Raw genomic sequence first — 6,654 nt, 5'->3', positions numbered from 1 at the left:
GTAGAAATGAAGCCTGCAATAGTGACTTCTGCGTTCACTCTACGGTCCCGCCCTCATTACAATTCTCCTTTTCACTCGGCACACAGTTTTGTTGTTGTTATTGTTGTTGTTATTTTGGTTTGTAGGAGCTTTAGCAAATAAGGCCATATTGCTCCGCGATATGCGGTGGTCATTCCCTGACCTTTCCGCATCCTCGGTATTTGGTGGTGACGGGCTTGAATCCCTAACCGGACCGTTAATAAATAGGAGTTGAAAAGTAAGCAGGAAATAGGAGTGCTGTTCGCTTTCGCGTTAAATCAGAAGTGTGAACACAACTTATATGGAAGTATGGCGTGGTTTCATCGTGCACTTAGTTGGCTCCTGTCGAGTATCCGTAATGGGGATTGCGCTCACCCGTAATAGATTTCTTCGTCACCTTCTCACGGGTAATGGATGATGAATATTCTACACCTGGCACCGTTTTTTTTTTTTTTTTTTTTTTCTATCTTTCTTTCTTTCGGATAATCGAAAAGACGTCCCAAAAACGAAAGGTACGAGAACGTTTAGTTTTGTTGTTAATACGTAGTAGGGATTGAAATGATAGAAGAGGAATTTTTTTTTTCCAACGTCTTCAAAGTATCCGTCGAAGAGTGTGGTCGACGTGCGTTTCGTGGACGTTCTGGTTTAATTAAGCGACCTGAAAAATTGCAATTGGAGTATTTTGTCTTCAGCCGAATTCAAATTGATGTTCCTCTTTATGATGCAGTAAGAGTGCCAAGAGTGCTACGAGTGCCTCTTTATGATGCAGTATGTATTTCTTGTGTGAAAACTGGAATTCTGATAGTATCTCTCTCTCTCTCTCTCTCTCTCTCTCTCTCTCTCTCTCTCTCTCTCTCTCTCTTTCTCTCTATCTCAAAAAAAAAAAAAAAAAAAAACAGAGACATTTGAATATTGTATGTGAGTCAGATAGAGTTAGTAAACATTTTATTGTAAGTAATATTACTTAAGTGCAGTAATTGGCTTTTGCGACATTATGAATTGAAACTCTTTAGAAGAATAATGTCATGTGTAAGAGGCAAACTCGATCAAATTTAAAAGGATAATCTTTACGTCTTGTTTAAAAAATAAAAATCGTTCTGTCTCTCACCTGATTTGTTCAGAGTAACAGTATTTGTGATTTATTAATTATACTCAAAGCGATTATTATTTCCTTTAATCAGTATAGGTTTTTAACAGACAGGAGCTTACTGTAATGTCCCATTTCATTTGAGAACTTCTTGTATTTTCTAAATATTTTATCACCGACTCATCAGATCGAAATCCCCATCAGTGATCCAAAGTTTGCAATTCTTTATCGTGGCTTATTTCATTGTTCTTCCCATTTTGCTATGCAAAGCATTGTGAATTTATGAAAAAGGATTATTAATAATAATAAAATATTGGATCTTAAATGTTCTTTGTGTCAGTTAATATGTGGCCCAAAAAATAAGTGAAGTGTGACCAGTAACTTCTTGTTAATCCATAAGGAGTGTTAGCCTTCACATGTATCCAATCCCACTCAACAACTTAGGACACCACTTTTTTAACAAATTAAAATTATTCACATATAAGGAAAGTATTATTCTTATTAATAACCTCTTAAATTATAATTGGTCTCTCCATTTCTTTCAGAAGACATATTGATGACAACCCTATTGATTTTCTTGTGCAGCCAAATTTATACTACACTTGATATACACAATGTCAAAAAGTGCAATATTATTTAAAACTTCTTTTGTAATGTTTATTTTTCTGTGTATAGAGTACTGCTCGAAGAAGACCTAGAAAAGAAGTTGGACAGGTTTGCTGAGAAGTGGCAGTTGGGGCATTTCACGTTAATAAATGTGAAATATTGCGTAGGGGCATCAATGATCAGTCATACCACATTCAAGGTGGTTGAGAAGAAAAAGACCCAGCAGTTATTGTGCAATACAACACTAAGTTCTCTGAGCAGTGCGGATAGGCTGCTTGGGGTTAACTCCTCAGGGTCAGTGAGCGATATAAGAATTCCTTTTGGTGTCAGGATCAGTTAGGAGATTGTTATATGTAAGGCAATGGTGTGGGCACATCTTCAGGACTGCTTTCAGTTCTTCTAGCCTCATTTAAAGAAAGAAGGATGGGGCAAAAACAGGTAAAGATAAAAGCAAGAGGATACAGAAGTACTGCTTTCATGAAAGACTTTAGTTCTGCACACTGCAGCATCTGAAAACGTGGGCAGGTACAACGAGATATGATTGAAGGGTGCAATGCATTTTCAACTAAATGCTCAATGCGTGTTTACTCTTTTCCAGACAACTCTTGACAATATAAAAAACTTAAATTGAAAAAGGATGATTGCAAGATACATGGCTGAAAATTGCTTTCAGCCAGAAAATGATTGATTGTTGAAACAAACTGCCATCTGTTGTTGAAGTGGGTAGATGAAATAATTTTAAGAAAGAATTCAGTAACTTTTTAGAGAGGATGAACAGTTGAGGTGAGTAATTTTTTATCTGGCTAACTCCGCCCAAGCTTACTTCCATGCATCATTTCAAAAAATCTAAAAATTCTATTCCATTAACATTTGCCTCATCAACATGAAACAACAAATAAAATATTTCGTAGGTGAAATGAACTCGTGGTTTGAACCAATTCTTTATGAGTGATTGATACAGAGCAGGAAAACTGACAATGTCTCAGTTATATCTTAACTACTGGAATGTTTTGTAAATCATTTATCTCACAGTTCTCTTAACTGAAAACTCACCAATTAAATTAACAAATTAACGTAAGGTTTTAAAATTCTACATTTTACATGGCATTACTTTATTTTTAACAGTCTCACTATGAACAGTTTTCAAGTTACACCAGTTACTCTAATCTCATATAAAGGAATGGACACCATTATTTCCGCACCACTTATTTACATCATTCAAATGCTTTAACAGTTTCTTAATCAAAATTATCATTTTAACAAATCCAACAGGATTTTGAATGCAACAAGGAACAATATATTTGAGCAATGAAAGCATTTAAAGAATCCTTTCATTCTCTGCTTTCCATGCCGTTCGCTATTTCACTGATTGTTACCCATCTCATCCTTGAGAGACATCCATTTCTGATTCTTCCTTTTCATCCAATCCCTCAATTGCATTTGTCTCAGCCGACCGGGCTAGCCGCGTAGGTAAAGTACCTGCCTGGCAACCCAAAGGTCGCGGGTTCGAATCCCGCCTCGGGCTTGGTTCAAAGTACTGCAAAAACCTTGGGAGGTGCATTATGGCCACAGAAGCCGATGCGCCCACAATTACAAAAAAAAAAAAAAAAGCATTTTTCTCAATTTGTTTGTTAAGTAACAAAGCCAGGAAAGTTTCTTAGCTTGGACATATCTTTATAAATACTCTTGCATTGAGACAGGTTTCCAGAGCAGGTAATGCAGTATTGTCAATCATACACAGGGATTTTACTAGAAGGCAAAAGGAGGTGATTATCCCTTTGCATAAGACAATGGTCAGGCAACCTTGAGTACTGCATACAGGTCTGGAGGTGTCATTTTAAGAAGGATGTAGAGTTGCTTCCCAAGTACAGAGAAGGGCAAAAAGATTGGTGACCAGAACGAAGGGGTGGTCTTACTAAGAAAGGCTTAAATTCTGTGAATTGCTGCTAGAGACTAGGCACTGCAAGGTGATCTGATTGAGGTGTATAAGGCCTTAAATGGATTAAACAGGTATAATTCTTACGACATTCTTCCACTTGCTCAGATTACATATGTGTAATCTGAGCAAGATTACATATATGAGAAAAGACATTATAGAATAGTTTTGCAGAAATTTTCCTTTATCCAGTGGGTAAATTCAAATTCAAAAACAAATTCAAGGCAGAAGTGGACAAACATGAGCTGGATACCATCATTCTTCTTTTCTTGGTGATTCCCTCAATCTCTCTCTCTGGGTAAATTCAGAATTTTTTTTTTTTTTTTTTTCTTTTGGCTGGTGCAGCATAAGCCTCAGGCTTTCTTGCACCATATGGCTAACAGTAATAAAATAATAATAATAAAAAAAAACATTTGGAGGGAATGAATGTGTAAAATGGGTGTTTTTTTTTTTTTGGCTGATGCTATTTAAGCTTGCTTTCTTGCATCACATGCCTTTACTACTTCTAATTATGAGAATTTTTGTATTATCACTTTTAATTTCAACTTTATAACTGCTATGGTTCTTAATGCCATTTTAAGTTAAATCTTGGTTTACTTCGCTGCAATTGCAAATTTTTGGTTTAAAATTTTTTGAATATTTCTTTAAGGAAGTCATTCACTTAATATTGTAATACTGATTCAGTCTCATTGGACAAAACACTGGGAAAACAAAAGACACAGTTGGATTCCTTTGTATTAGCAGCATAATACAATGAAGAAAAGCTTCTAACATAAGAAAACCAAACACAAATATAAACGAAAACATTGAGCCATCCAAAAATAATTATTTTTCATTCCTATCAATTTCCCCAAACCGTAAATTTATTCCCCTTTTTTACCAACAATTAATGGCAGTTTGGCTGGATGCAAATTTCATACACATATATTCAAACCTCCTTTTACGATTTGAATTTAAAAACGATGATTGTTATTGCATCTAACAGCCGGTGGAACAAAATGTTGGGGACACCAACGTGCTTGCTGGGGTTTCTTAATGGAACAAACACATGAGCCGAAGAATTAAGATTACTGACCTAAAAAAAGAAAAGACGTCTATACTTTCATGTACATAACGGCTAGGCGAGCAAGCATAGAACAAAAAATGGATGATTTTGAAGTTGTCGCAGAATCATCAGAATCATCAAATGCAGGCATTCTGCAGATAGTAGTAGTAGTGGCAAGTGATGCAAGAAAGCAAATGTATGAGCTTATGCAGCATCAGCCAAAAAAAAAAAAAAAAAAATCACACCATTCCCTCCAAATGCCTGTCCAGTTCCTCCTTAAATTTATTTAACCTATCAACTTCCACAACGACAGATGGAAGTTTGTTCCAGCAATTAACCACCCGCTGGCTAAAGGCAAATTTCCGCACATCTATTCTACATCTGTCCTTTCTTAATTTGAACTTATGCTCCCTTGGGTTCGTAATCTGAACAAGTGGAAGGATCCCATCAGAATTCAGCGTGCTCAACCCATTCAAGGCCTTATATACCTCAATCAGATCACCGTGCAGGTGCCTAGTCTCCAGCCACTGTAATTTGCAGAACTTAAGCCTCTCTTGGTAAGAGGATCCCTTCATTCCCCTCACCAATCTTGTTGCCCTTCTCTATACACGCTCAAGTAAATCTACATAATTCTTGAAATGAGGCCTCCAGACATGTACTCAAGGCGTGGCCTGACCATTGCCTTATACAGAGGGATAATCACCTCCTTTTCCCTGTTAGAAAAATTCCTATATATCATTGACAAAACCCCATGACCTGCCCTGGCAGCCTGTCTGCATTGCTCAGAGAACTTCATATCTGCCTGCACAATTACTCCCAGGTCTTTTTCATTTTCTACCACCTTAAGTGTAGTACCACACAGTTGTTACGTTTCTCTGGGGTTACTTCTACCCATATGCAGTACTTTGCATTTGTCAAGGTTAAACTTCAGTTGCCACTTCTTAGCCCATCGCCCAAATTATCTAGATCCTGTTGCAGTAGCACACTGCCATTACTGTCATTAACAACCCTGCCAACCTTTGTATCATCTGCAAACTTCGACATTAAGCCTGATATACCTTCATCAATATCATTGATAAATATTCAAAACAACAGTGGACCTAACACCGAACCCTGTGGGACTCTACTAATAACATTAGTCCAAGAAGAGCAGCACCCATTGATTACCACCCTCTGTCTTCTCCCACTTAACCATCCTTTTATCCATTGTAGCAACTTACCCTTAATACCATTCTGCTCCAATTTGTACAATAGTCTTCCATGCGCAACAGTGTCAAAAGCTTTCCTGAAATCCAAATATATGATATCAAAATTATTTTTTGCATCCAGCTCCTTTGTAACCACATCATAATATCCTATCAAATTTGTCAGACAAGACTTTCCCTTAACAAACCCATGCTGTGTCTGAATTATTGCTGCAGTCTTGTCTAGATGATCCTGCAATGCATCTTTAACCAGCGACTCCATTATTTTACCCGGAACAGAAGTTAAACTAACTGGTCTGTAATTACTCCTGTCACACTTCGATCCCCCTTTGTGAATTGGGGATACATTTGCACATCTCCAGTCCGTGGGAACCTCCCCTGAGTCCAAGGATGCTCTCATAATTATGGCTAAGGGTTTGCTTAGTTGCTTTGCCGCCTCCTTTAATATAACTGGATAGATCCAATCCACCCCAGGTGCTTTTCTTACGTTTAACTTCAACAATTTCTCTTCCACTTTGCTCTCAGTTATTACAAGATCATTAAACACCCTGCTACAATTTGATAACCTTCTGCCATTTTCAAACCTTAATAATTCCTCACGTGTGAATGTAGATGCAAAACACTCATTCAGTTTGTTTGCTATCTGAGCAGGATCATCAACAGTCGAACCATCGATGTCAAGTGGACCAATCAGATTCATCCCCTTCCTTTTAGAGTTTATATAAGTAAAGAAATCCTTGCTGTTTTTCTTAGCATC

Source organism: Mastigoproctus giganteus, unplaced genomic scaffold (genome assembly GCF_048544385.1).
Source record: "Mastigoproctus giganteus isolate SK-2022 unplaced genomic scaffold, ASM4854438v1 scaffold_22, whole genome shotgun sequence".
NCBI lineage: Eukaryota > Metazoa > Arthropoda > Arachnida > Uropygi > Thelyphonidae > Mastigoproctus > Mastigoproctus giganteus.
This window is presented reverse-complemented; position numbering follows the sequence as displayed.